We start from the raw sequence: 22,280 nt of genomic DNA, 5'->3' as shown, positions 1-22,280 counted from the left end.
CCTCTAGGCGAAACCTTAAGTTACAAAAAGACACAAAAACAGGAATATACATTCCATTCAGCACAGCTTATTTTCTCAGCCATTTAAACAAAACAGAATCTAATGCATATCTACTTAGATTACTTCCTAAATTCTAAGACTCATGTAGATTGCACTGCTTATTAGGGAGAGAAGATTAGGTCTAGTTCCTCCTTCACTATCTCAAATGCAGTGGGAGGGAAATAGTAAACTCGTCTGAAAAAAATTTAAAATAAAATTTGTATTTGAATTTTTAAAAAGGCATAGTAAAACACAGTTGCACAGTAGGAGAAATAAAATGGCTGATTCTGAGCGTATCACTACCTACAAATTGATTTTTATTTAAATTATTCTTCCCCCAATGTCTTTGCAACACTCTAAAAACTGTCTAAACTCTCAGAGGTGGCAACAAGCCTGTAGTCTGAAAGAGCAAGCACTGCCAAAAGAGCTGAAACAAACAGTGCCTCCCCACCTTGTGAATGGAATCCTAGCCATGTAGCCTGGTCTTTGGTTAGGACACTCTTCTCAAAGATATAATTACTCCGGGGGTGGGGGCGGCATTCTGCGCCAAAAAATTTAAAGTTCTGCACAAAATATTTTAAAATTCTGCAAATTTTATTTGTCAAAATAACTCGACATAATCACACCAGTTTCAATTATTTTGGTAATTTATTTCAAAATACCTGTCAGCTAGTATGCCTATAACAATGCAGACACACAAAAATTCTCCCAGGAGTAAAGAGTTAAAGAAATCCCTATGACAACCCAGTTCCTGTTTCTCTGCCCTCACCCCAAGGGGCCCCCTTGCCCAGATACCCACACCCCCTCCCCATCAGAGCCCAGAGATCCAGAGGGAGAAACAGCCTTATGCTTGGTCCCAAGCTTACACAGAGTTTCCTGCATGCTGCCTTCCCCTTCCCTCATGGTATGCTGGGAATTGCAGCTGCCAGGAACCCTCTAGCTCCCTCCCTCCCCCCAGCAGTGTCTTTTATGTTTGTGCTGGACTCTTCCAGGTCCAGTGGTGGCTAGCAGCACTACAGCCCATTTCTGTGGGGGAAAGGAAATTCTGAGCACACGTTAATTTCTGCAAAATTCTGCATTGTGCAGTGGTGTGGAATTCCCCGAGGAGTAATTATAATGGTGGACATACTAGGCATGAAATCAACTCTTGGCACTGTTCACTCCACACTATGGGGTTAGACTGCCCGGAGAGGAAAGACTGAGGCTATATTCAAGCCTGTCACAATGGGGAGTTGCATTTGGATCCCCAAATCAGTCCATCAATACAATTTTTTGTACCAAGTGCAGGATTTATAATCCTATTAAGGCTACCATGTTTGATAATTGGACTTTTGCTATCTCTGCTGTTTGGGGTGGGAGGGAGGAGATGTAAAGATTGTGGAGTACGGGATACTTCTGTTCTGAAACAAAATTCCATCAGGAACTCTGCACCTATTGCCAAATGCAAAAAGAACCGATGTCCTGTAAGCTTATACTTCACACAGACAATACCAATTTTTATCAGCTGATGAAAGGGAAAGAACTGATCACCTTAAGTAAACAACATTTCATATGCTAGTGCACAAAAACTACAAGATGTTTGTTCTCCTGTGACAGCACTTCAGGATAAGTCAAGAACTCAGCTTGATTTATTAGTGGGTGATCAGCCTAACAACTAATCTAAAAATATATGTTTTATTCAGACAACGTGCCAATAGGTGTAATAGCCTGATACAAAAGTCTTTCAAAGCCAGAAAATTAAATCTGACTTGGCAGAATATGTGAAATGTTCATGACCATTTAGATTTTTGGTTATGTTTTAAAATGGGCATTAAAAAATAGACATTTAGAATTAAACTTGAATTTAACTAAAAGCATTCTGTGAAATCCAAACATTATACAGATAGCTGTGGCTGTGACTTCTTTTTTTCTACCTGCATTCTTTAGGGGTTGTTGTTGTCATGGTTAGAACACTATACTAAATAAGATTTTATTCAAAGCACTAGTTTCTGCATTAATTTGTCAAACCAATGTAATATTTCTCCCTGTCCTTTTGAGTATTAATGGAATGGAAACAAGATTGCAAGTCTCTAGGAAATCCATCAGTCTCACATTACTACATGTTAGATATAGGCCTTAAGATTTAAATTAAATATATGGTTATTGCTTATAGCTATAATCAGCAAGATAGATAATCTGACTTAATTTCAAAGCAATCCATATTTTGAGGTATAGTTGAAAGGTACAGTTCCTTCCTTTGCATCACTCATGTAATTTCTATACATAGAAACTGAATCCTTGACATATGAAATTGTGTTCAATATACTCTTAGGGAAGCTTGAAGGTATATTAGAACAAACAGAACAATCTCTTCTAAAATGTGGTGTAATAGTCCCTATACCTCTTCCTTGCATAAAATCCCTGTACATCTTCCTTGTACAACAACATTTATTCAGACTGAGAATTAAACTTCAAGACAAAACACAGCCACTAGAGATTAAATATAGGCATTTCAGGCTTACACAAATGTATTATGCTATCCTTACTTATCAGATTTTAAAAAAAACCCAATAGTTTATATTCTGGTACAAACATAAACTGTACAGGAAAATACAGAAGATATGAATGGTTCTTAATTTTGGATTGACTTGCATCCTATCGTGATAGCATATAGAAAGTTGAATGCTTTGTAGACATTGTGCATACTTAAATAAGAGAAGAAAGCTATTTTTAGTTAGACATACAAATCCATTTCAGCTATGTTAGCAAATACCCTAATCTGGTTATCCAGTTCAGACTGCTCCTTATTCAGGATCCTCATCCTCACTTACAAGACCTTGCAGAATATTGACTTCCCCCTCCCCAGCTCCCCTAACCTCCCTTCTCCACGAGAGTTTACTCCTTTCTCCTTCCCTGTTCTCTTCCCAGTGCTCCTATTGATCTTCCCCCACTAAGCCAAATTCTCTATTGGTATAACTCCACTGACTTCAGTAGCACTATGCCCGCAGAAAGTTTGTCTCATAATTCTTTCCATTCTTGATTTCATACCTAAAATGCTGCTGTCATGCTTGGAACATTCTCTTTACCTTTATCTGCCAAGCAATCTCTCAGCTCTCCTTCAAACCCACCTTCTCTTCAGGTAATCCTTCCTATCTTCCCCTCATCCTCACTCACTGAAATTGTTGTCCTGTGACTTGGCTTGCATGTGTCTCATTTAATCTTGATTCACATAGATGCTGAGCATTCATAAATCAAGGTGAAGTTATTGGGAAGTGTGTTTGCTCAGCAACTTTTTAATCATTCCCTACGCTTTCAAGGCAAGGACCATGTCCAATATCTGTTTTATAAGCAAGTATAGGTTTACTGAACAATTTGCTTTTATTGATCAGTCATTCTGTTCACTCTTGCAATAATGACTTAGCAGTTTTTACCTGTGAAAACAGATTTTAATGAATTTGTGAGACTTGGTAAATTTGATCAAGATCCAAACAACCATCATTCATGGTACTGAGTGGCAAAATTCCACTGGGGAACAAATCAGCTTAATTACATCAGAGCAAAACCGATAGCTTTTACACCAGTAAAGAAGTCACATTAAGGATTTTTCTGGAAATATTGAAATATTGAAAGTTTAGAGACGAAATGGATGTTCTCTCTTTTCAAGTAATACCACATCTGTGATTTCCAGCTTGGTGGGAGAGTGTTGGAGAAGGGGGGGTGGGGAGAGAGGAAGGAAAGGGGAAGTGTTTTTCCTACACAGTTCTAATTGATCTGTGAGAACTGAATTTCTATCCCCAAGATACAAACGCTGTATCTTTGAGGGATGAATATCTGTAGAGGTTCAGTATTTGTGATCCTCACCAATAGCTTGCCAACAAAACACACACACAAGCCATCTTTACTAATGCAATGTACTTGTGCAAATTCTGCATGCTTATTCATGCAAAACTCACATTAACTTGATCTACTGCTGTTGCTCTTCAGTGATAATTTTGCAAATCAAGACAATCAAGATTTGACCCTATTCATATAAATGAGCAGCACTTGCCTGATTTTCAAAGCTGAGCATTTGTAATTCCCAGTGAAGCTCAACATCTTTGAAAATCTTGTCACATCACATGCCCCCCCAAATTATGCTCTCATTTACACCCATGAAATTCCATTAACTTCAACAAATTTCCATCAGTGTGAGAGCAGAATTTGGCCTCTATATAACAAAAAATTGTATATGCTGTGTGTGAGGGTGAAACATGAATTTTATAAGCTATTAATAAATTTTTAAAAAGACAACCCGAAACTCATTTCCATTATACCTCCAAGAGACTGAAACAGCATCAGAAATTAAAGGTCATTCATTAAGTTTAACCCTTAATCTGTTGAGCTCTCAGAACATTTGTTATACTAAATCAGAATTTCACTTGCAATATTCAAACATGTTTTGGTGGAATTAAAAAAAAAAAAAAAGATTATGAGAGGCACACTGCCTCAGCTTATTACATCAACACTGCTCTCTTGTGGCAGAAACTTAACGTGAAATATTGATTTGCTTTGCACTAAGCACCACAATGCTAGGATATAAAACAGCCTGATTGGTGAGGGAAATACAAAACAAACACCTACCAATAAATGTGGCTGCTGAAGTGTGGCATAAATAAGATAAAGAGCAAAAGCAACAAGAGAGATCACTAGGCTTTAACTTCTCAGATGTGAAGTGTTCAGTTGATCTTTCTTACTACAGTATTCATGCCAAGCTTTCCAGGAAAAAACACTACTACTAACAGCAGTCAGAATTCTCTTTTCAGGCCAATTCTTGAGGCAACTTTATCAGAGCAGCATTAAGAGTCAGTCTGTTCATTTCCAAATACTTATGCCTTCAGGAAATTCAAACCACAGTGCCAGAAATGAAAGACCATTGCTGTTATCCCTTAAGCTGTTGAGCACCAAGTCATTTGATATTCTGAATCAGAGTTTCACTTGTAATTCAGTCACTTCCTCATTTTTCTCCTCCAGCCTCTATATGTAGAATATGGAAGGTTGGTCTCAGTGGCTAAGCAATGATACAAATATATACACACACGCTCACTCTCTCGTGTTATCAAGCCCTGGCTTCGATTCAGCAAGTTACTTACACACATTTGTCAGTTAAGCTCAGGAGTAGCCCCACTGATTTTAATGGGGTTACTACCATGCTTAAAGCTACATGCATGCTCAAGTGCCTTGCTGAATCAGGGCCTAAGTTTGGGAATCATCATCAGTGTGATTTAAAAAGTTGCTTTCATTTCTGTCCTTGTTCAAACAATTGGTAACATTTTCTCCTCAGTTTTGACATTTAGGACATGTATGTCCTAGCACTAGAACAATGTTCAAACTGAAAAAGCTGAGGAAACCAAGGACAGATTTTTAAAGGTATTTAGGCACCTTGTGATATTTTCAGAAGCACCTAAGTAACTCCCAGTGTCCAGTGATTTCAACAGGAGTTAGGCACTTAGGAGCTTTTGAAAATCTTCCTAGGCACCTAAATATATCTTAAAAATCTGGCCCTGCTCTCTGTAAAGACAGCTGAGTTGACATGCAGAACTCAGGAATGCCTTAATAAAGTGTGTTGTATCCAGTGATCTGTGAATCAAATGAGATTTGAATTATCTCATTAAACAAGAACAATAGCAACAGTAACAGTGGCAGTAATGAAGAATAGACCAGCCCAAGGTCAAACTAAATAGTAAGGACCAGAAGGGTCTCGGCTAGAGCTGTACTTTTTTGTGCCTTTATTTGTGCACCCAACATTTTTCGGAAAAAGAGGAGTTTGGGTACCCAAATATACAGGATTCTACATGGAAACAGCATGTGCACTAATTTTGGGAAGTTAAAGTGACTATGTTCATGAAGATGTTATTTGCTCGTGCAGAGTCACAGCTGGATAGTGCAAATGTAGAGATTTTTTTTGGAAACTATGACCCTAAGAAGGTAAAAATAATGGAAGCATTTAGCATGTAGAGATATCTTCTGAGGTTCAGTTGAGACTTCAACAACAATGAACTCAGTCAGCAAAATTTACCAGAAAATTTTCATCAATTATTTTGCAAAGGCTGGAGGGATCTGTTCCTCCTGCTGGAAAAGTCTGGGCACTCCAGAGTTATTTGTGACTAGATCCTGTAGTCCACACCCAGGCAACTGCTCCATACCCCTAACTGAAATCGATGGGAGATTTATCTGGGTAAGGCCTCCAGACTTAGGTCATTAAGGCCTGATGCAAAAGTCTATTGAAGTCAATGGGAGACTTTCCATCAACTTCAGTGAGCTTTGTATCAAGCCCTAGTGAGATGGCTTTATAGTGCCATTAAGAAACTAAGATTTTAACCAGCCCCATCTCCTTTCTGATTTCAGTGTCCCTGTCTGCACAATAGCATTGGAAATTGATAACATCCACATATACATGTGGTATCATATTATCTCTCTCTCCCCACCTGCTTTATACATACAAAAATCTCTTTTCCTTTCAGCTCATGTTGCTATACCACCATTATCACAAACCCTGATAAATCAGAGTATCCAGTTAAAGTCAATTACTGTGTAGGGAAGACAACGAGGAGTCCTTGTGGTACCTTAGAGACTAACAAATTATGCCCAAATAAATTTGTTAGTCTCTAAGGTGCCAAAAGGACTCCTCGTTTTTGCTGATACAGACTAACATGACTACCACTCTAAAACCTGTGTAGAGAAGGAATTAGTAAAGTGAAAGGCTCATTTAGGATGACAACACTTATACTCATACAGAGGTGACCGTTAATATCACACATTGAACTCCAGACTGAAACTTTTGCACTGATTTACTCCAGGCAGTCGCAAAATTTGAACATCTCTTTCAGTGTTAGGTTACAAAGGTTGGCAATAAGAGTCATTCAAGCGTCAATACTGCCAGTAAAGCAGATGCTCTAGAATACTGATTAGAGCAATTATACGGACTTCATAGCTACACGCCTGCTTTTGGCTTAGACTCTGAACTCAATGTTGCCAGTTCTCATGGATGTTACTGCAAGTCAGATGATAGTGGGTGTATTTCAAAAAGCCACTGCTCCTGTCTCATGTAACTATGTAAGCAGTTCAAATTTTTAATGAAAGTACGTTTCTAGCCCTCATGTTTGCAGAAGAAAAGACTGAAAACATGACCAGAGTACACCCCAAAGGCTCAAAATCCAAAATGTAAATAAAACCCCCAATATCTTATTTTCAAAATGTCATGACCAGTAAACCAGGATTATTGGGGCTTGATGTATGATTTTTGAATGCTGGGACCGGCAACAGTGAAGTGAAGGTGAAGTGAAGTGAAGGTTTCTGTGGATGCAAATTTATTATCTGTTACTGTTAGCAGGTATGGATGCACTGGTACTAGCACTGAGGTAACCATTTGTGTTATTTACTACTGGTCATGAATCTCATGTAAGAGCTGGCCAGCTGGAACTACTGAATGAAGAACTATCTCCTCATGCTATTCCCTCCTGGAAGTTACTGTGGGCAAGACGTGTATCGTGATGGGAAATAAAGGCCAATTTGGACAAGACTTTGCTTTTGTGTGACATACATTCTAGTCCTAGAAGGCTACCATTTTTTCCATAAGCAGCTTTTTGTTCCTATCAGTAAAAAGGTGGCAAACTTTGCTGCTGTGGCCATTTCAAGGCAGTAGTTCATATTCTCTCCTGTTCCTTAGCTCCATTTGGTGCAACAGAGAGGAATGGCCATCAGGGAGCACTCTACCCTGCCAATTAGCAGAGTTTGGGGGCTACTCTAACCTACACCAGCTGACAATGGTCCCCAAAGGGCCATCTGCTAGCTCAGAATAGCCAGAGTGCCTTGTGCGCTAGCTCTTCCCACTCCTGGCCCAGGAAGAGAGTAGTATAGAAGCCATTAGATCATCTCTACATCTGCTGGGAAATCCATGGGTTTTCATGCTGGAAACCACATATTTGGTGTTTGTTATTACTACTTCAAGCCAGATGGTGTGGCAGCATTCCCAGCACCTCTAGTTCCAGCATCACTGGGGGACTCCCACCTCCACAGCCATACCCTCTGTATGGGTGCTTCAACCTGCCTCAGTTTTCTTATTCTAACAGTTACATACATAGCATGCTGTCAGATAAAAAAAACAACTTACAGTTCAGCTCTAACAGGTGTCCTCCAGCCCTTCCCCAGGGCAGGGCTTCACAGTCCTTTACTACTCCGTGCAAGGAGATTTCTTCTTCCCTTGTATCAGGGTTCAAGCCCAAATGTCAGTTTCCAGGCATTAAGTGCGCTCTGTGTTTATATATATATATATATATATATATATATATGTGTGTGTGTGTGTGTGTAACTAGTTAAGAATATATATACACACAACAGTTCTTGAGTTTTGTGGGACCAGTAAAACTTTTGTTGCTGTTGTGCTGCAAATTGCTTCCTTTGCACAGCTCTTTACATCCACTCTTAACCCAGGGCTGGATTGTCCTTCACACCCCTCTCAAGGCTCCCCAACCTCCTTCACCCATTTGAACACGGCTGGATCTCAGTCCAGGGTTTTGTTACACTCTCCTCAGGTTAAGCTATTAGCCACATCCTTAGCCACTAGCAGAGGAAAGAAGAGAGCCTCTTAAGTCTTGCCTCAATGCTGATCTCCCAAACAGAGCTCTTAAGTATCCCAGCAGGCCTGGCTCTTCGCCACATGATCCTTCCCAAATACCATAAGGGCAGAAATTCAGTACTCCACTCTTCTTAAAGGTCCAGCTCAGCTTGCAACAGGGACAGCTCAGAGATCAGTATGGCACCCAATACCTATATAACTTAAACACATTCCCTGATGGTCAGGCGTAGGGACTCTTCAAGAACATTATCTCACACTGGATCAGCTAATAGGTCTTTCCTCTCTCTGAACACCAATTATTCTGTTATTTCTTCAAATCCAATCGTGAGGATACAAACTTCACAATAACTACTTTTGCCTCATTTGGCAGCTGGGTTGTGTTAGAGGACAAGAAAAGCTAATGTGGGGAAGCCAGCTAGAGAATTAGGAATATGATTAATCACTGACTTTTTATGCATAATAGCATCTTACCTTTATATAGCTCCTTTTCCCAATCACACATGCTCTATGTGTCTGCACCACCAACCTTGCTTACAGGAGGACAAGGAGAAGGCAAAGCAAGCCCATAGCTCCTTTCATCCTGAAGGATCCCAAAGTGTTGGATCATGTTAAAGAAGTTCTGTATTAAAATCACAAATGAGTTTGATTCCCCACAGTTTAAATTCCAGGGTAGTACATTCTAAGACAGAGTCTGTTCTCAATGCAATTCTTTGTAACAACAACTACTCACACAGAGAGAGACTCAAAGCAATACTCTGTAACAATAGAAACAGCACCCAGAGACTCTATGACAGCCTGTAGTATCTAGCCGTGCTAAAATAACTAGCTAGTAATAAAGATATCACTCATGAAAGTAGCTTTGCTCCTAACTCCTGTAAATAACTTTTTTTTCTCTAGAGTGTTGTTAATTTAGCCCATGGGAGAGAAGGATTAAAAGGGAAATACTGTTTCCTGACCACTGAGACAGAACCTCTGAAATCTACATGATAAATAGGGTCTGTGAGTTGTCATGAGGCTGCAGTATGGCTCCTATGAACATTAAATACTGTGAGATCATGCTGTCTCATAAAATTTGTGGAACAATAGCATTGTGTTGTAAGTGTTCAGCCTTTGCATTGCTCAAAGGTAACAGAGTTTCTTTAATTTTCATTCCATGGAAGGTATTTTTCTAGAATAATTTATCCAGCCCCCTGGACAATTTCTGCCTTTCGTCACAGTACTGTATACCAGATTGCCTGCTTTTCACAGGTAATGAGCACCCACTAATCTTATTGAAGGCTATGGGAGCTGCAGGTGTATACTGTTTTGCCTTCAATACACACATAGCCTGCCAGAAGGAGCATCCTCTCTGATTACCCATCTGCAACCATGACCATTTGGTATACATCTAATGCCTTGGCTGGCACCCCCACTTGGAAAGCTGTGAAGCAGCTCCACTGCTTGGCTGCTCAGCCCATATTGTGTGCCTCAAGAGCTCTTAGAAACTCACAAACAGGTGAAGCTGACTGAAGATGGGGGTGCAGACAAGCAGGAGGTAGCTGAGGTTGGGGAACCCAGCTCTCGATAATGAGGGAACAGTGTTGGGTGGGGCCTTGCATTTGTAACTTTGCATAGAGCCCCATAAAGGCTCGGGGCTGCCCTATAGCAAATACAACAGAAGTGGCAGACAGGAATAGCCTTAGGATCCATGAGGCCAGTGGTGAGCTGGAGCCAGTTTGCACTGGTTCGCGCAAACCGGTTGTTAAATTATGCAGCCAGTTTAGAACCACTTGTTAAAGGGGTTCGGCAAACTCCGGCCTGTGGGCCACATGCGGCCCGCGGCACCGTCCTGTCCGTCCCGCCTGAGCTCTCGGCTAGGGAGGCTCCCCTGAGAATTTCTACTCACCCGGTGGCCGTGCAGTCCTTCGGCGGCACTTTGGTGGTGGGTCCTTCAGTCGCTCTGGGTCTTCAGCGGCACTTCGGCGGTGGGCCCTTCAGTGCCGCCGAATACCCGGAACGACTGACGGATGTGCCGCCGAAGACTTGGAGCAACTGAAGGACGTGCCACCGAAGACCCGGAGCGACTGAAGGAACCAGTTCTTCAGCTTCTGGTAGCTCATCACTGCATGAGGCCCATGAAAAACATCAACAGGACCATTATACTCTCTGCACCTTAATGAAGACTATGCTCATTTAAAGCAGGGTTTCTGCTGTGAAGCCCCTTGGTATTAGGGGTCTGCACAGTCAGACTCTGCAGGTACCATGGCTCATAGTTAAAGCAAAGATCTAGGAAGAATGAGACTGGCTTACCGTGCAACCTCAGGCAAGTCACATAATCTCTCTGTGCCTCTGTTTTTCCATGTGTAAAACTAGGATAATATTATGTAGTTACCTTTTAGGTATGACTTCAGTGCAAAGAGCTGTCTTCAGAGGGACTGGCTCATAAGCTTAATTTTAAGCATATGCTTAAGTACTTTGCTGAATCAGGGCCATGGTAAAGCAATCTGAGAACCTCAAATTAAAAGTGTTATGTACATGCAAAGGGTGATTATTTAGTTTACATAATTGCATCTGTGGATTTGAACTATTGTTATTTCAAGTGTTCTTTAATATTGTAGTATACTTAAGGTTAGGATCCCTTCATACAACTCTTTGATAATGAAGACTAAATAATATGAGTAAACCTCAGAGCAACTGAAAGTAGTTCCAGAGAATGAAACTTACAGGTATTTTTCCCAAAAAGAGAGGTGCCTCTTAAGTCAAACTCCTGGCTACATAAACAGCACTGCACTTCTGTATATTGTAGGATTGTGTATCACTCTGGACACACCCCTGTTATATTAAATTGTATATAGTCTCAATATCTGCAGTCTGACATTTCTGATTACAGTCACTTGCAGACAAGAAATAGCTTGAACTTTTCAGTTTTGGTGGGGTGAAGAAAAAATCTAATTGCTTCTTAAATCCAATGCAACACTGCAGCAAGATGTGATTGTGTTGCTCAAATAATATCATTGTTTCACTAAAGTGCCCTGGGCTGCTGCAAGGGATGAATGCTTCTCACGTCATAATCAGCCCTATTAGGCTGATCTGTGGATTAGATCAGAAGCAAGGCTGAAGGGCAACCAAATCTCTTCTGTCTGAAATAGAATCGTTTGTACAAGCTTCTGACCCTTAGAAATATATCTTACAGCTGCAGTTGGTGATGTGATTGCTGTTTTCTAGAGATGGAAGGCAGATAAGATGAGCATTTCTAAAGATTCCTGAAGCAACCACAGGCTCTGCATAGGCTCTCAGCGGAACTATCTGTATAAGGCTGTTAACTTGGGGTTTTATTGTGTAGTATTTATAATTTAACCATTTCAAAGGATATTGTATCAGTCAAGAGGTTACAATACTAACAATTGAAGTGGCTCAGAAATACAATACATCCAGAACTCCCAACTTCTCTGTTTTAAGTGGCCTGATTTGTAACTTTCCTCATAGCAGTATATGTAAGGACAAGATTAGTGGGTTAGATAGCACCTTGCAGTTTATCCTGAGTAAGGGGCAGTGGGTAGCTGAAAGGCCCCAGGAATTGTGACTCAGTTTGATCCCTGCTTCCTTGTTACTCTATGGAGGAAGTCAGGTGTGCCTGCCCTATTCCTAGTACACCTAATTCCCCGCTCCACAGCAGTATAGTGGTGCTGTGTGTTGGAGGGTGGGGCTGTGGCTCTGTCCACTCCTTGCCACTGCAAGTCCACTAGTACAGGAGGGAGAATAGGAGACAGACAGTGGCTGCTGCTGCCCATAGTGTGACCTGCAACATGGGCAACCCACCCAGGGGACTAAGGAGAGCATCTCATGCCTGCTACTCCCATTTATGGGTGTGTTGACTTGTTATACAACTTCATACATTTTCCCCGTACACATAAACATCATTAAGGGATTACTTAATGCTTTCATCTACTAAACTGAATAATAGTAGCACCTAGCTCTTATATAACACTTTTCATGCATAGATTTCACAGTCATTTACAAAGAAGATCAATATTATTATCCCCATTTTACAGGTGGGGAAACAGAGACAAGGAAGTGAAGTGACTTCCCTAAGGTCAGTCAGCAAGTCAATGACAGAGCTGGGAACTAAACCCAAGTCTCCTAAATCCCAGTGCAGTGATCTACCTTTAGGTAGCCACCCTGACTACCCAAAAACAGATTTAACAAAAAACTCCCTCAGCAGGGAACTAAAATCTCTTAAGGACCTGACCTTGCAGGCCTGATACAGACAAGGCTTTTAGTAACATCAGTGGGAGTTTCCCTTTGGCCCAGTACATACACGGGTAACAGTTCTGAGGTTTTTCTAGTATTGGAAGCAATGAGATTCACACAGAACCCATGCTACAGACATTTCTTTTTTTAAACTAGGCTAATATCTAAGAGGCAAAATAATCCATTTACTAAAAAATAAGTAACAGGATTAATTTATGGAAAGCATGTCACAATGTTTGCACATGTGCAAAAATAAATAAATTAAAAATCTCCTATGATGATGACAGAGTTTAGGACCAACCTCTTTTTAGTAAGAGGCCCTTAGTGCTTCCAGATAACTGCTCTGCTACTCTTCTGGTTGTAAAATGAAAAAGTAATTCTGTGCTACATTTGACAGACTAATTTGAACAGACATATCTTATTATCATAGAATCATAGAATATCAGGGTTGGAAGGGACCTCAGGAGGTCATCTAGTCCAACCCCCTGCTCAAAAGCAGGACTCATCCCCAATTAAATCATCCCAGCCAAGGCTTTTTCAAGCCTGACCTTAAAAACTTCTAAGGAAGGAGATTCCACCACCTCCCTAGGTAACGCATTCCAGTGTTTCACCACCCTCCTAGTGAAAAAGTTTTTCCTAATATCCAACCTAAACCTCCCCCACTGCAACTTGAGACCATTACTCCTTGTCCTGTCCTCTTCCACCACTGAGAATAGTCTAGAACCATCCTCTCTGGAACTACCTCTCAGATAGTTGAAAGCAACTATCAAATCCCCCCTCATTCTTCTCTTCTGCAGACTGAACAATCCCAGTTCCCTCAGCCTATCCTCATAAGTCATGTGTTCCAGACCCCTAATCATTTTTGTTGCCCTTCGCTGGACTCTCTCCAATTTATCCATATCCTTCTTGTAGTGTGAGGCCCAAAACTGGACACAGTACTCCAGATGAGGCCTCACCAATGTCGAATAGAGGGGGACGATCACGTCCCTCGATCTGCTCGCTATGCCCCTACTTATACATCCCAAAATGCCATTGGCCTTCTTGGCAACAAGGGCACACTGCTGACTCATATCCAGCTTCTCGTCCACTGTCACCCCTAGGTCCTTTTCCGCAGAACTGCTGCCTAGCCATTTGGTCCCTAGTCTGTAGCTGTGCATTGGGTTCTTCCATCCTGAGTGCAGGACCCTGCACTTATCCTTATTGAACCTCATCAGATTTCTTTTGGCCCAATCCTCCAGTTTGTCTAGGTCCCTCTGTATCCTATCCCTGCCCTCCAGCGTATCTACCACTCCTCCCAGTTTAGTATCATCCGCAAATTTGCTGCAAATTACCCTTCTGCATTTTGTATTTATAGTTTCTTTTCTCTTTATTAACTGTAGACAATTGAGTGTATCTTGCTAACTGACATACTGTCTGCTTTGGTACACGGCTAACATTTGTGTACTCTTTGCACCCAGCCAAATGAAGCTAGGGAGAAAGACTGTATATTTTATATGCAAAGAAGAAAAAAGAGAGAGAGAGAACACTGCAAGGTGAAGGATGGAAAATTCAAAGGCAGTACTCTGAGACTGAAGGACTCGATCCACCAGATATTTACTCCTGGGCATGGTGCTTAACAGCTGCTGCATTCCAAACCACAAATGGCTGCATTATAGTCATGGCTAGAGTAACATCTAAATCCCCTCTATCTACCTCACAGGAACGCCTGGAAGCTTTATTAGTTAATGCTTGTAAAGCCTTTTGAGATCCTTGGTTGACACTCACTACAGAAGTATTGTTGTTAGCCAGTAATGTAATATAGAAGTATTGCTAAAGAGGTAGGGTTTGGGGCACTGGCCTGAAAGCCAGGAAACCTGAAGTCTGATTCTACTCTCACTTACACCTGTATAAGTCAGGAGTCGTTCCAATTAAATGAGAGGCTATAAATGATATAAAATCAGTGTGAGAGAGCTTAAAAAGAAGCACTGGATATTCCTGCCTCTGCTTGTGCTAGTCTCTGTGCCTCATTTGCCTCCCTCCTACAATCTGTAAATTGGAGATAACCATACTTATTTTCTTCTGCAAAGTGTTTTGTGCTCTATGAACGAAATGCCCTATACTACTGCTAAGTATTATTATAGCTGCAGTTTCTAAAAGGTTAATAATGTTCAGTCCTAATTTGTTTATGCTGTTTCACAGAGGTAAGCAAGGATGGGGGTGGAATTTTGTTTTGGATAAAGCGCCACATTTTTCATGTGGGGGGAAAAAAGTCAGGTTTTCTTTGATCTAAGTTTTACCTGCCCAAATGCTGGATGTATGCCAACTGTCCGGCTTTAACAGACCCACTTACATAAAGTCGATGTCTATGATTTTCCACCCCTTTTCTCAAAATCTGTAAATGCTTATACAAATCCCAAGATGCCAGTATCATCCACGCTGGAACTGGTTCTCTGGAATTTGGCTCAATTTGTCTGTTCAGTTTAACCTGAACTTTTTTTTATGGCGATCACACATCCCACCACAGCTGATCAGGTGACAGTTTCTCCAGCACAAGATAGGAGCTGCCTACTACATACTCCAGAGTAACATGGAGTTAAGGGATTGAAGCAAATTACTAATCTCCATCGCAAAGAACCTGCAGGAACCATAAAAGAGACTGGCCCCCAACAGTCCTGCTCAAGTTGAAAGCCCCTTCTGGGTTCTGAAGAATGAGAATTCTGACCCAGACAAAGGTCCTAAGTAAGCAGCATCAAAGAGAATAAAATATTAGCTCATAAAACCAGCCCAAAGGCACTTGCTAGAAAACCCAGGCAATGTATTTTAATATAGGTACTACACTTGCTCCAAGCAAAGCTAGCAGTAATTACTTGCCAAACTATATCTCAGGCTGACAGGTAGATGTAACAAGGCATGCTTCACTTCCTTTTGTCCTAAATGCTGAGTAGTATTAATTTAGCTATCTCCGAATAATTCTATGCCAGTGAGATCATTTACAGTTGCCTCTGGTATGTGTTGCACTGCAATTAACATTAACCTTTTATGTAATTCCAGTTACTTGACCTGCACTGGTTAATATCTTGAATAAATCCTCCTGGTGAAAGGGAAGAACTTGCACAAGTCAACACGCGGTTCATTACAGTGTTATAGCCTTCCAACTGGATTGGAGGAAAAAGTCGTCACACAATGGGGCGGGAGGAAAAAAAAGCCTTAGCCCATCAAACTCAAACTATTTCAAAAAATTCTCCAGAAGAATAAAAGGGCAATGAGCACAGTTTGCAGACATCCCACTTGTACAGTGAATATTGTTGAACCATTTCCTGTTGCCACAGCATGCAGTGGCTGCAGGTTACTATGCTAAGGCATTGTATTATCATGCAGATTATGCAGAGTTATTGCAAGGAACTGCCCAGGAACAGAGCAAATTTTTCACTCGATTGATTCCAGCATTGAAAAGGAAACAAAACCGCTGCATGAATGTGCAGCTGCATTGGCCCAAACCAAACCCACCAGCAGTCCTGAAAACTTGGGAGCCCAATCCTGCTTTCAGTGAATTTAGTGGGAATTTTTCTATTTACTTCAATGGGAGCAGGAGGAGGCCCTTGAACTCCAGGAAATACGTGCAATGTTTTTTAACTACACTGCTTGCTGTAAGGGTTGCATTAACAGTGAAGAAACTGATCAGATGCCCTCCAGTCTGAAGTACTAATGACGGGAGGAGCCAAAACACAGGTCTGTTCTGAGTGCAGGGACATTCACAACTCTGATAATTCTCAAAAAGATCTGCGGATGGACATATTTATTCTCCAGTTTATTAGCCAGGAAGAACTAGACTCAATAATTCTTTTCCTCTCCGCAGAGAATCAGGAAGATAGGTTTTATACACATTTTGTTATTTAGGATTAATTCACATTCCGTGATTTGAAGTTGAAGACTGCAAAAAGGTAGCGAAATTCTGACTGAACACATTCTTGAAGTTCTGTATTTTTTCCAGAGAAAGCAGAATGGCATAACTTGCAGCCTTACATTTCTAAACACCATTAATCTGATCCTGCCCTGTCTGATTGTTACAGTCACAGATGTGCTGAGAGGCGGTGTTTTGCTTTTCATTTCCCAGGCCCAAAGTTTACTATTTTCAGCAGTCTAGTGGCAGCAATGATTTATCACTGAAAGAATCTTTACATTTCCTTACTTGAAATAAATTACCTGAGGAAAAGTCATCTATTTTTTCCATAGAAGGACTTGAAAATGGAGCTCTGGACAATTATAAAGTTTTGCACATTTTAAATGTGGTTCTCACAATCTGAGGAATGGTTCCCCATTATTTGTCTTTTACAGAGGAGGCATAAAGTAAACAGTCACATACCACAAAATACTTCAGGATAATAATAAATATATACTTAGCATTCAAACAGGACTCTAAATCTATAGAACACCCTAGAAACATTAACTAACCAGGGGCTTCCTTTCCTTCCAGCCCCTTATGCAGGGCAGGGGTTGGTAGTGTTGCTAATCTCTCCCCTCTGTACATTGTCTCCTACACCTTTTCTCTAGTGCTCTCTTAATGACTGTAGGAATGACGCATGCGTATCAAGTATATATTGATTTATTCCTAAGGGTGTAGGACTTACCATTCCAAGTCAGCCTGTCAGCAGTTGCAAAGTGATGTCTCAAAAGTAGGCAGAGGTGGTACTAACATGTGAAATTATGTTCAGAGACACAGATTTTATAGCTGCATGTAAAGGTGCCTGATAAATCAGGGTAAGCGTTGCTTAACCAGCCATGCCTTCACTGCATACTGTTGCTCCAGGATGCCTATTATGTGCTCAGCAGAGGTGGATACTTGATGCTTTAGAGGAAAGGAACAATCCTTTCCCCAGGGCCGCATCAGTGTCGACAGCGGTGCTGCTCTTACCATTGTGTGTCAGCAGGATTTCTGGGGTACTATCCCATGGTACTTTGCACTGCACTAGGTTGCACCATTCTATGATTCTTTCCAAGTGAATTACGAGAGAACCTGTTTCTGGCTATGTCATGGAAATTGTGGGAAAGTATTGGACTATGAGGTCTGCACATGGATTAGTCTGTCTCCTCACTGCAAAGTTGACAGGTTACCATCCCAGTTGAAAATGGGTTTTAGCCGACAGCTGCAGACAAGTACCCCCATGGTTGGTGAGAGGTTTTTGTATGAATGGGAGCCACGTTAACTCTGCAGTGAAGACAATCCCTGTGGGTGGCAGAAACAGAGAGTGCTCCCAGGCCAATACACCCCAGCTGCTATGTAATGGAGGCACTCCTCCTTTCTTGATGGTTAAGATTCTGTCTAGTTTTAGTAAACATTAGGGACAGGTCACAGGCAATACAAATTCATGGAAGCCCACAACCTGCCCCAAACTTTTACTAAAAATGCCCAGAGGCGAGTGTGGGGGACTAACCATGGGACCACTACTGGAGAAGGGTAGGGCGCTGCTCCGGCCCCAGGGCTGACCGCCGGCCCGCTGCTCCCGCCCAATCACAAATCAGGTTCCCCTTTGTGCTAGACACACCGTACAAACGTAGAACAAAAACATTGACCCTGTCTGAAGTGCTTATTGTCCATGTGTAGGTCAAGAAACAACAGATGGATACAGACAACTGGGGAGCACAAGGAAATAACAAGATGATACTGGTCAGCATGATAGGCAGTGGGCTCGGCCCTCCAGCAGCCTAAGGGTTGTCAGAGTTTTTGTAGGCACATCCAGAAATCTGAAATTTGATTGTTCAGATTAAATACAAATTAGTCCTGAAATTGTCCAACCTTTTTAAAATAAATCTAGTGCAGTATTTTACTTTGATCAGCATCTTCAGGCCAGCTAAATCCGCTGGGGAGAAGAATACAGAAGCGGTGTTCTTAATTTACCTCCCATACATTCTAAATTAATGTGTCTGAACAAACCCTGCAGCAAGTTACCACCCCTCCCCACCCCAGGTCTGTGAGTAGCTTCTGAACTTTTTAAAATACTTTTTCCAAACTCCTCCTTCCCTTAAACAGTTTCCAAAAGTTGAGAAAATTAAATTTAAAAACATTTGAAAATAGCAGGTTTTCCCCCAAGCTGCACTTTGGCAACACAACTGAATGGATATAGCAGGGAGAAGAGACTGAGCTCTGGTCACTCAACATGGCCTTAGAGACTATACTGCCTATCTTCAAGTCCCAGGGCAATTCCAGCTGTCACGCTAACTTGAAGGTGGTGAGCACAGGAATGGTTCTGCAATTTATAAGTCAGTGAGGCTACAGAAACTCCCCCACAGCAAAAGCCAGAAGGGGTACCTGCGTCCTCTGCAACCTGCTGTCACATCAAAAGATAGCAGCTGTTCACTCCTGCACCTCCCTCAGCACAGTAGGCCTGACCTGTTAGGAGGTAATGGAAAGAGCTGCACAAAAAGAAGAAAGCTATTTGCAGCGTACCACAAGAACTTTTACTGGTCCTACAACCTACAGGCCCTATGCTATATATTCTTCAGCATCACCTACCAGGACTGTGCCTGCTAAGACCTCTCATAACACCAAAGATGAGTACTAGTGGGCAATGTTCCCTCTAATTTTTGACAGGCCATGCGCACAAAAAGCTTCTGTGCAAATTTTCGGGCCTGCGGTACTTTGCTGTGTGGGCGGGGTTTAGGATCTGCGTGCATGCACACAGCTTAGAGGGAACAGTGCTCATGGGTGAATGGCTGACATCAGAAGTGTGGGTATGTCACAGGCAATCACTTCAGCAGTCCTCTATAGATTACAGTATATACACATCTCCCCTCCCCAGGTCCCTGTGCTTTTCAGCAGCATTATGCAATTATGAATTATAATTTTCATAACTACAGTAATTGCATTTACATCTCAAAGTATTTTACATGCTGAAGTTGCACATAAGACATACAGTATCACTGAAATGCAACCACCTCTCGGGCACAAGGCATCAGGCAGGCAAAGAACAAGTCCAAGGAAGTTTAGTAAGAAAGAAAATATTGGCAAAGACATTGGGACAAACTCGGTTACAAAAGTTGAACAGAATCTTTAATGAAGGAGTTGCACAGAAGAAAAAAACAGCTCCTGCTCACGGTAAGGCTATCCATCTCCTTCAGTTGTACTGTTGCCTACAGCATTCACATCCATGTATCTCCAGCATTGAATCATTAGAATCCAGGAGGTTGGCTGGGGGGAGCTAAAGACAACATTGGTAGCCTTAGGACTGAACAGGAACACTAATATTAACCCACAGGGGAAATCTGGATGCTATCCAACTCAGCATTTGAACTACAAGGCTTGGGCTCCTCTCTGTTCATAGCTGACTATCTAAAAGTTAGTGATTATGTAGCAATACAAATATTTATATAAATGGTAGCACCCAAAGGCCACCTGGTATTGCACATACAGAAGAGTATCTGTACCTTGAAAGCATTTGACAGCAAGGGGATGGGAAAGCTCCAGCTGTGAGCCTGAGGCCATGGTTAATTTCGTATAGGGAGCCTACCAGCCTCTTTTAATTTCACAGCTCCAACTGTGAGCCTCTTGCTGCAGAGCAGAGCTGTGAAATTGACAAAAAATGACAGCCAATAGCCAATGTAAGTAATGCAACGTCTACATAGATACTGCCTCGCCCGAGACATAAGGGCTACACCTCTTGTGCTGGTAGAGTTATGTTGGTATAGTAGGGCACTTACACGAGTCGGAGCAGATACTACCATAATTAGGTAGATGTAAGCTGCCTTACAATAACCTAACTCTGTAGCGTAGACCAAGCCTAACACTGAGACAGAAAACAGTGGAAGAGGGTGGTAGCAGCAGAAAGATAAAGGATGGTCTTGTGGTTAAGGGACGTAGAACTTTATTTTACTAATTCTTCCAGATAACATCAGATGCCAACATTTTTGGTTATGGCCACTATTTTGCCTACAGATGTCAGTTCCCCCTGTAAAATAGGGATAATAAAGCTTTCCTACCTGAGGGTAGACATACAGAGAAATTCAGTAATGTTTGTGGGGCACAAAAACTGGAGCTGTGAAGGGAGAAATTTTTTTTTTTCCTTCATCAGCTTTGGCCATTACCAGGAAAATTTAGAGCAGAGCTTCAGCATTAACAGTAGGGTGCATGGTGGGTATTTTGCCCCTACAGAACAGTTCTTTTAAGCAGGCATTTGCAGAACCAGCAGGGTCAAACTCTCAGAACCCCTTACAGTTACTATTTCCTGCACCTACCCTTTCAAAATGGAGTCGAAATTAAGGTTGCTGGACAGTCTCTGCTCAGTAATCCTACTGGGGAAAAAAGTGGTTGTAATGCAATCAAGATGTAAGATGACAACTGAGGCAGTGAAGGGTGTTCCACTGGATCAAGTAAATTACAAGGAAAAAATCTACTGCATGAAGTTCTTGCTGCAATTTAACTTACATGGGCACTAATTACCATAAAACCTGAGCTATTCAATCTTTGATATATTTATCCTCGTAACACCCATGAGATAGGGCAGTACTATTATCTTAATATTACAGAGGTAATACTGCAATACAGGAAAGCATTGCAATACAGGAAGTGGGACACAGCAAGGACTTGTTAGCCAGTCCCAGAATAGCATCCTAAGCCGACTGGATCTCATAAGAAAAGTCATATTGGGTCAGACCAAAGGGCCATGTAGCCCACTACCATCTTCCAACAGTGGCCAGTGCTAGGTGCCCCAGAGAGAATGAACAGAACAGGTTATCACCAATTGATCCATCCCGTCGCCCATTCCCAGCTTCTGGCAAAACCTTCTAGTATATACATAAGCAACCTCAGTTGCTGTACTGTGTTAAGCACTTTTGGGTCAGCACAATTCAACAGAGGAACACACTTGGATTGGAGAACTGCCACGGAGGAAGGAGTCCTCTCTGGTAAGAACTTGACCCTGAAATCAACCACCCCTTCTGAGAGCTCAACTTATAACAGGTAAGAATCGTTTTGTAGAAGCTTTCAAGCTCCCATCTAGGTCCTCCAGTAAAACAGGATACTAGATTTAACATTTAAGGCAAGAAATTCTGCTTTATACATACAGAAAGCCTAAGGGGGCATAAACCCAACTTTTCCCCTTGTCAGGCGATTAACCAAATATTTAAAAATTGTAACCTTCCAAAAGTGATCTGAAAACCTGCTTTTTAAAAAAAGGCAGTGAGCAGGGCCAAGGACAGATTTTAGTGGTACAAAAGCAGGATTACAACTGGTTCTCTTGATATATTAAAAGAAGATTGATCAGACACCACTATATTCAATCAACCTGTACAACTGCAACTGGATTATATATTTTCTTGTATCAGTGGCTGATTTAACAGCACAGAGCCTAGATTCAGGTAGTGCTAAGGGCATGGGAATCCCAGCTCTGCGAAATTCATATAATACAGAAACCATTAAGTTACGAGTATTAAGAAGGTCTAACAA

Source organism: Lepidochelys kempii, chromosome 6, assembly GCF_965140285.1.
Source record: "Lepidochelys kempii isolate rLepKem1 chromosome 6, rLepKem1.hap1, whole genome shotgun sequence".
Classification (NCBI taxonomy): domain Eukaryota; kingdom Metazoa; phylum Chordata; order Testudines; family Cheloniidae; genus Lepidochelys; species Lepidochelys kempii.
The sequence above is the reverse complement of the archived record's forward strand: the minus strand, read 5'-3'. Positions refer to the sequence as shown.